This window comes from Neophocaena asiaeorientalis, unplaced genomic scaffold (genome assembly GCF_003031525.2).
Source record: "Neophocaena asiaeorientalis asiaeorientalis breed wild unplaced genomic scaffold, Neophocaena_asiaeorientalis_V1.1 scaffold275, whole genome shotgun sequence".
Lineage (NCBI taxonomy): Eukaryota > Metazoa > Chordata > Mammalia > Artiodactyla > Phocoenidae > Neophocaena > Neophocaena asiaeorientalis.
The window spans coordinates 9,991,783-9,999,991 of record NW_020173679.1 but is presented as its reverse complement, the minus strand read 5'-3'; the positions used below and the strand labels follow the sequence as shown (position 1 = coordinate 9,999,991).

The 8,209-nt window shown below is 43.2% G+C and overlaps 1 pseudogene; it reads right to left on the bottom strand.

Moving 5' to 3' along the window:
* Positions 1-51: 51 nt before the first annotated feature.
* Positions 52-6,502, bottom strand: LOC112402841 (ferritin heavy chain pseudogene; annotated as a pseudogene).
* Positions 6,503-8,209: the final 1,707 nt, after the last annotated feature.

Here is an 8,209-nt window from a genome sequence, read left to right as displayed (position 1 = left end):
GGTACCAAATTACTTTATTTGAAGGAATGGTACTAAGGAAAGGACTCGTAGATATTTTGGTACAACTTACAGAAAAGGTAAGGTAACCCAAACATGCATGCACTGCCTTTGTGACCGGGGAAGTCACCCCTGTGGCTACGGGAAGCCAGGCTAAGGCTTAGCTCTCATTATCACTATTTCCCAGGGTGTGCTTGTCCAAGAAATACTGTGCCATGCCAGATTCGGGGGCCCCCATCGTGCGCAAGTTGGTTACGTGATCACCCAATTCTTTAATGGATTTCACCTGCTCGTTCAGATAATGAGTCTCAATGAAGTCACACCAATGGGGGTCATTTTTCTCCGTGGCCAGTCGGTGCAGTTCCAGTAGTGACTGAGTCACACTTTTTTCCAAGTGTAGCGCACATTCCATTGCATTCAGCCCATTCTCCCAGACATCACGGTCTGGTTTCCTGATATCCTGAAGGAAGATTCAGCCACCCCGTTGGTTCTGCAGCTTCATCAGATTCTCAGCGTGTTCCCTCTCCTCACGAGATTGGGGAAGAAAGTATTTGGCCAAGTTCTTCAAAGCCACATCATCGCGGTCAAAATAATACGACATGGACAGGTAGACGTAGGAGGCGTGGAGCTCCAGGTTGATCTGGTGGTTGATGGCAGCCTCCGAGTCCTAGTGGTAGTTCTGGCGCACCTGCGAGGGGGACGCGGTCGTCTTGGCGGGCGGCTGAGGTGAAACGGTGGCGGTGGCTGCGCGGCGCTGTAACGACAGCGGCGGGGACCTTGGGGCGGTCGGAGGACGCCGTGAGGTGGTGGCGAGGGCTGGCTCTGAGCGGCCGGCCGGAGCGGGGGACGAGCGCCGGGTTCCGTCCAAGCAAGAAACCGCGGCGACTCTCCGCGAGGACTGTCGAGTCATATATTTTTGATCTGTGTTCTCTTCTCTATTTATGTTCTCATTCAGTTAAAAGTTTAGTTTTAAAATGTCTATTCTTGAGCTTCCCTGGTGGCGCAGTGGTTGAGAGTCCGCCTGCCCATGCAGGAGACACGGGTTCGTGCCTCGGTCCTGGAAGATCCCACATGCCGCGGAGCGGCTGGGCCCGTGAGCCATGGCCGCTGAGCCTGCGCGTCCGGAGCCTGTGCTCCGCAACGGGAGAGGCCACAACAGTGAGAGGCCCGCGTACCGCAAAAAAAAAAAAAAAAAAAAGTCTATTCTTGGGAAAGAATCTGAAAGAGTATATATATATATTCTTAATAACTTTGCTGTACACCTGAAACATTGTAAATCAACTATACTTACTTCAGTAAAAACATCTGTTCTTTAGTTGCTGGGTGCAATGTTTATATATTCATTACATCAAGTGTCTTAACTGTGCTTAACTGTCACATCTTCTCTGTCCGTACCTATTTCTTATATGCTTGATATGTCAGTTACTGAGAGAAGTCTGTTCAACTCTCCCACCGTAATGGTGGCTTTGTCAGTTTCTTCTCCTAGATGCGTAAATATTTGCTTTGTATATCTTGAGGCTATATTATTAGATACATATAAGTTCAGAATTGTTATCTCCTGGTAAACTGGATTTAAAAAAATCACTGTGTAGTAGTCCTCTTTATTGCTCTTTGCTTTAATGTCTATTTTGTCTGATTTTTTTTTTGATAATTTTCTGTTTCTGTTTATTAATTTATTTATTTACTTTTGCTGTGTTGGGTCTTCGTTTCTGTGCGAGGGCTTTCTCTAGTTGTGGCAGGCGGGGGCCATTCTTCATCACGGTGCGCGGGCCTCTCACTATCGCGGCCTCTCTTGTTGCGGAGCACAGGCTCCAGACGCAGAGGCTCAGTAGTTGTGGCTCACGGACTCAGTTGCTCCGCGGCATGTGGGATCCTCCCAGATCAGGGCTCGAACCCGTGTCCCCTGCATTAGCAGGCAGATTCTCAACCACTGCGCCACCAGGGAAGCCTTTGTCTGATGTTCAATAAGCTATTTCAGCCTTCTCTTGGCCACTACTTAGTGGTTTACCTTTTTCTATATTTTCAAATTTTTAGTGTCCTTATGTTTTGGAAGCACTTCTTGTGAATAGCATAGAGAAGAATTATTTTTTAAAAAATCTGGCCCAACAATGGTGTTTTTTTTTGGCCACACCACGCGGCATGCAGGATCTTAGTTCCCCAAACACCCGCCCCCTGCAGTGGAAGTGCGGAGTCTCAACTACTAGACCACCAGGGAGGTCCCCAACAATGTTTTCTTTTAACTAGCATTTTTCTTCTGACTCCCATTGTTGCAGCTGAGAATTTAGTCATCTAATTGTTATTCCTTTGTAGGTGATTTTTTTTTTTTTCTCCTGCTTTGGCTGCTTCTAAAACTTTTCCTTTCCTCTGGTGTTTTGCACTGCAAATCCATGATTTGTGGATTTATTTCCTTCCTTCCTTCCTTCTTTCCTTTTAATCTGCTGGGATTTATTAGAATTTCTGGATTTGAGCCTTGGTATATTTCAACAATTCTGGCAAATTCTCATCCATTATCTTTTCAAATATTGCTTCTTCCTCATTCCCTCTTGTCTCTCCTTCCAGATAATGTAATTTACCTCCTTTTATTATGTTTCATATCTCTTGACCTCTCTTTTTCCATTTTTTTGTTTTGTTTTGTTTAGGTTTTTTTGCTTTTTTGTTTTTTTTTTGCGGTACGCAGGCCTCTCACTGTTGTGGCCTCTCCCGTTGCGGAGCACAGGCTCCGGACGCGCAGGCTCAGCGGCCATGGCCCACGGGCCCAGCCACTCCGCGGCATGTGGGATCCTCCCAGACCGGGGCACGAACCCGTGTCCCCTGCATGGGCAGGCGGACTCTCAACCACTGCGCCACCAGGGAAGCCCTGTTACATATTAATTTTACTTTAAAATGTTTTATTCTTTTTCAAATCTATTTGTTGTATGTACATGTTTATTTATTTAAATATACAAAACGTGTTTTTAAAAAAATTTTTATTTTATATTGGAGTATAGTTGGTTAACAATGTTGTGTTAGTTTCAGGTGTACAGCAAAGTGATTCAGTTACACATATATATGTAACTATTCTTTTTCAAATTCTTTTCCCACTTAGGTTGTTACACAGTGTTGAGCAGAGTTCCCTGTGCTCTACAGTAGGTCCTCACTGGTTATCTATTTTAAATATAGCAGTGTGTGTCTGATAATTCTCAAATCCCAAGGCTTTGCAGTTCTGTCTCTGCTGTCTGTGGTTCCTGCTGTTTTTGTTTATGGTGCTTTGTTTCCCTGTGTGTTTTGTGGTTTTTGCTTGGGAAGTGTTCATTTTCCTTTATTTTATTGTTAATTCTATAGGATTCTTTGAGGTTCAGACTGAGTTTGAGCTCTTCCCAGAGAGGGTTTACACTACTTCTGAAAGTCACCTGAGGGCCCTATCATTCTAAGACCTGAGTGGTTGTGTGTGTTACCAGTTTCAGAGTTCAGTGCAGGAAATAGAAAACACTCAGTGTACTTTAAGCAGAAAGGGGTTTAAAACAGGGAATTAGGTGCTTATAAAATCACTGGAAAAACTGGAGGTGTGGTAAATCAGGAAACCTCCCCTGGAACTGTTGAGTTGAAGACCACATCAATGTAGTTTTGACTCAGGCATAAGGAAGCCAGAGTTAGGTGGCCACTGCTGCTGCCGCTGTTACCATAATGACCATATCTACCCACAAAGCTGCTGATAAAACCCTGAAATGCTGAGTCTGGCCACTGCCAATCTTTTACACTCCTCGTCATGACCTTGGTTGCCAGCAGAACGACAGTCTTGGCCTCAATTCCAGCTACCAAATCTCATGCAGGCCCATGCAGTTGGGAGAACCTAATTCATGTCTAGAGTCTAGCTGCAAAAGTGCATCAGAAATTAGGCTTTTACGTTCCAGCCTCTACAATACAGGAGTTGAAAAGTGTGCTGAGTGCATTGATCATGACCTGCTCAGAGCTACTGGGTAGCTTCTCACCGCTCTGCAGCCTCTCAGTTCTTGTTACCCTTTTGTCGGCCTGTGCCTAGTGTATCTTTTCCATCCCTGTATTTTGAACCTGTGTGAGACACTATTCACTGGCTACGGAACATTCATTTCAAAATCCCTTATCTCTTGTCTGCCTTTACTAAATAAGCTGGGGTGACCTCCCCTCTTGCCAGCTGACAACAGTTTTTTGTTTTTTGTTTTTTTTGCGGTACGCGGGCCTCTCACTGTTGTGGCCTCTCCCGCTGCCGAGCACAGGCTCCGGGCACGCAGGCTCAGCGGCCATGGCTCACGGGCCCAGCTGCTCCGCGGCATGTGGGATCTTCCCGGACCGGGGCACGAACCCGTGTGCCCTGCATCGGCAGGTGGACTCTCAACCACTGTGCCACCAGGGAAGCCCTGACAACAGTTTTGATTACTGACACACCAGCAGAAGTCTGTTGAGAACTCTGGGAAGGTTTTTGCTTTTCCTGAAAGAGGAAGCCATGTGACCAGTGTTGTTTTTTTCCCATTCCTGCTTTCCATGTGGATGTAATGCCTAAAGCCTTGGCAGCCATTCTGTGACCATGAAGAAAGGGCCAGGAGAACTGCTGAGATGCCACCCCTACACTGACTAACCAACACCAGCAGCCACACGCTTCCAGACTTCTACAAGAAAAATAAACCCACTGTTAGCCACTGTAGTTGGTGTTTCTGTTATTTGTATTCAAAAGCAGTTCCAACTAACATATAACTTTCTTTTTACGTGCATCTTCTGTGAATTATATATCAATTTGGTTGTCGTTGATCTGAAAGTCTCTATTTTTAATGTCACCTTCATCTTTTTTGCTGTTGTTTACATAAATTTTATTTTATTGAAGTGTGGTTGATTTACAATGTCCTATTAGTTTCAGGTGTACAGCACAGTGATTCAGTTATACATACATATCTACATACGTATATATTATTTTTCAGATTCTTTTCTCTTGTAGGTTATTACAAAATATGGGGTAGAGTTCCCTGTCCTTGTTGGCTATCTATTTTATATAGAGTAGTGTGTATACGTTAATCCCAACCTCCTAATTTATCCCTACCCCCCTTTCCCCTTTGGTAACCATACATTTGTTTTCTATGTCTGTGGGTCTATTTCTGTTTTGTAAATAAGTTCATTTGTATCTTTTTTTTTTTAGATTCCATATATAAGCAATATCATATATTTGTCTTTGTCTGGCTTACTTCATTTTGTGTGATGATATCTATGTCTATCCATGTTGCTGCAAATGGCACTATTTCATTCTTTTTTATGGCTGAATAATATTCCATTGTGTGTATGTATGTATGTATGTATGTATGTGTGTATGTGTGTGTGTGTATATATCTCACATCTTCTTTATCCATTCATCTGTCATCTGTCAGTGGACATTTAAGTTGCTTCCATGTCTTGGCTATTGTAAATAGTGCTGCAATGAACTTTGGAGTGCATGCATTTTTTCTAATTATAGTCTTCTTCAGATATATGCCCAGGAGTGGGATTGCAGAATCATATGATAGCTCTATTTTCAGTTTTTTAAGGAACCTCCATACTGTTCTCCATAGTGGCTGCACCAATTTACATTCCCACCAGCAGTGCGAGAGGGCTCCTCTTTCTCTACGCCTTCTCCAGCATTTATTATTTGTAGACTTTTTGCTGATGGCCATTCTGACCAGAGTGAGGTGATACCTCATTGTAGTTTTGATTTGCATTTCTCTAATAATTAGTGATGTTGAGCATTTTTTCATGTACCTGTTGGCTATCTGTGTGATTTCTTTTTTTCTTTTCTTTTCTTTCTTTCTTTTTTTTTTTTTTTTTTCGGTATGCGGGCCCCTCACTGTTGTGGCCTCTCCCGTTGCGGAGCACAGGCTCCGGACGCGCAGGCTCAGTGGCCATGGCTCACGGGCCCAGCCGCTTCGTGGCATGTGGGATCTTTCCGGACCGGGACACGAACCCGTGTCCCCTGCATCGGTAGGCAGACTCTCAACCACTGCGCCACCAGGGAAGCCCTATCTGTGTGATTTCTTTGGAGAAATGTCTGTTTCGGTCTTCTGCCCATTTTTTATTGGGTTGTTTGTTTTTTTGTTATTGAGCTGTATGAGCTCCTTGTATATTTTGGAAATTAATCCCTTGTTGGTTGCATCATTTGCAAATATTTTCTCCCATTCTGTAGGTTATCTTTTTGTTTTATTTATGGTTTCCTTTGCTGTGCAAAAGCTCAAGTTTAATTAGGTCCCATTTGTTTATTTTTGTTTTTATTTCCATTTCTCTAGGAGATGGATCTAAAAAGATATTGCTGCAATTTCTGCCAAAGAGTGGAAATGGGAATTTAATTCATACCCCTTTTGTGATTACTGGAATGTTTTGACTTATTCTTGCTATCTTATTTTATGTTCGCTTTTTACCCTGATTTTTCATATTAAATTTCTCCTCTTACCATTTCTTGGATTGCCCATTCTCTTAAAGTTTCATTTTCTTTTTCTTCAAGTGTTTTAGAAGGTGTACAGCCAACTTCTACCATCCCACTTGGGACAATTTTCCAATCGATTTTCTTTTTGTGCTGTAGTTTGAATACCTTCTACTTACCTGTTTTTATGTTCACATTACGATCCTTTCTTTTGCAGTATCCAATCAGCTTTCAATCTCCTAAAATTTTTTCTTTCAGATACAGCATTTTTCAGGTCTAAGATTTCCATTTGGCTCTTTTTTAGTGTTTCTGTATTGCTCCTAAAAAGTCATCCCTATACCTTCACCCATTATGTCCATCTTTTCCTGTCAAATCTTTAACATATTTATAATAATTATTTTTGAGTCTTCGCTAATTCTAGTGTCTGGCTTTTCTGTGGGTCTGCTTTTCTCTCTTGATTATGGGATGCAGTCTCCTGCTTCTTTGCGTGTCTCATAAATTCTGATCGTACACTGAACATTATGGGTGATACGTTATGACAGACACATAGTTTCTGTCAACTTCCTCTGAAAAGTGATGAACTTTGTTCTAGAAGGCCGTTAAATTACTGGCAGATAAACTTGGTCCTGTGGCAGCTTAGTTCTAGGCTTTGTTAGGGTATGTTTGTTTCAGTTTTGCCCTCAGTGCGGGATGTGGGCCTCACTTCTAAAACATGGCCTTTCTGGGGTTTTAGTATAAAGCCAAACACCTCGAACTAGGGTGGACTTGAATTCCAAACTCTGAGTCTGCAGTCGGGCAGCTCCTGAAATCTCTGCTCGGTCCTCTGCCTCTCCACTTGGCACTTTCAACTGGGCTCCTTGGAGGCATGACCCATACATACCTGGTTCAGCAGTCAGCCCAGGCTTGAAGGGGTATTTTTACAGAGATCTGGGGGCTTCCTCCTTTCAGGATCTGCCCTCCCTCAATTCCCAGCTACTCTGGCAGCCCTTAAATCCAGCTTCTGTCTTTTCAGCCCTGTAAGATGAGGTGGACCACCCCGAGATTCCTTCCGTCTAGGGCACTGTGCCTTCACCTAGTTGTTTTTTATGTTTTTCCCGAGTTTCTAACTCTCAGTAGCTTCTGTGCTATTACCTGAGGTGGAACTTACCCTCTAGATTTTTTTCTTTTGAGACTGGAACAGCACAAGCTTTATTCAGTGGGCAAAGAATGGAGAAGCGGGAACCTACTTCAGAAATCGTCTCCTATCCTCTAGATTTTTTTTTTTTTAATTCCCATGCCACTCTCTATATTTTACAGCTTCATTTTTAATGGTTTCCTAGGGAGCCTGACACTTCTTATTTATTTATTTAGGCTGTGCCGGGTCTTAGTTGCGGCACGTGGGATCTTTTAGTTGCGGAATGCGGACTTCTTAGTTGCGGCATGCGTGCAGGACCTAGTTCCCCGACCAGGGATCAAACCTGGGCCCCCTGCATTGGGAGCGTAGAGTCTTACCCACTGGACCTCCAGGGAAGCCCCTCCTCTAGATTTTTAATGTACACTAATAGTATTCAATAATATCCAGAATTAATCAGTTCTATCCTCTCCTCCAAAAAGACCAAAACCTGAGTCTGTTTTCACTTCCCTTCTCATTCTCCTTTTCCTTGAATTAATCCGGGATCTTAGTTCTCTATTATTATTCATTTTTTAGCTATGCATAAAAACTATTTAAACTTCACTATAAGCTGTAATGGCTGCTCTGTTTGCCACTGCCCATTGGATACCATAGCTACCTCCTTCTTGGATTCTTTGTGTCTTGCTATGTGGCAATCCTTGAGAAATTCC